We start from the raw sequence: 610 nt of genomic DNA, 5'->3' as shown, positions 1-610 counted from the left end.
TTATGATGTAATCACAAAGTCAGTTTATTTTACTGAGTTTGTTTTATTTATGTTTGAGTTGTTCACTTGCTTAAGCAGAGCATCTAGCTCTTTTCTGCTTTTTGATATTTACACATTTATTATTTTTTATTGCATTTGCGACAGCCTTCTCTTACAAAAAGGTTTAACTTTCAAGAGCTTTTCCTGAGTAAATCAGTTGTTGCATAAAAAAAAAAAAAAAGTTTGTTTTATATACAATGATGTTGACTCAGTGTGGACAGCACTGAAATAGGACCAAATCTACTTTAGTTAATGGAAACCCCCATTGAGGCTGACCAGGATTTCAAGCTGCTCCTGTTGGACAGAGACTCACTTGGAACGCAGCAAGCCCATCTGTTGCGCTCAGACTGAGCCGTCTCAAAGGGCTGAAATGTTCCAGTGTTGGGTGATCGGCACCCACCTGCCCTCTTACAGTTTCGAGTAAAGAAAACCCAATCCCTATCCGGGGACTACACTGTTTGTCACTGTGTTCGTCCCATGTTCAAATGATGGGTGGAGTTTTCTGGCCACAGTCAAGGTGTAGGTGGAATCTCTTTTTGGGGACTACGAGAACCGGAAAATCTGAAAAAAA

The 610-nt window shown here is 40.2% G+C and overlaps 1 long non-coding RNA gene across 1 annotated transcript in view; it reads right to left on the bottom strand.

Annotated features, from left to right (window-relative positions):
* Window positions 1-571: 571 nt before the first annotated feature.
* LOC106936993 (uncharacterized) overlaps window positions 572-610 on the bottom strand; it is a 23,376-nt gene continuing 23,337 nt past the window's right edge. Inside the window, exon 4 of the long non-coding RNA XR_001422286.1 lies at window positions 572-582. This is a non-coding gene — a long non-coding RNA (uncharacterized LOC106936993). The remainder of the gene's footprint in view (window positions 583-610) is intronic.

Source organism: Poecilia latipinna, unplaced genomic scaffold, assembly GCF_001443285.1.
Source record: "Poecilia latipinna isolate Pla-1442-1.1 unplaced genomic scaffold, P_latipinna-1.0 Scaffold2259, whole genome shotgun sequence".
Taxonomy (NCBI): domain Eukaryota; kingdom Metazoa; phylum Chordata; class Actinopteri; order Cyprinodontiformes; family Poeciliidae; genus Poecilia; species Poecilia latipinna.
This window is presented reverse-complemented; position numbering and strand designations above follow the sequence as displayed.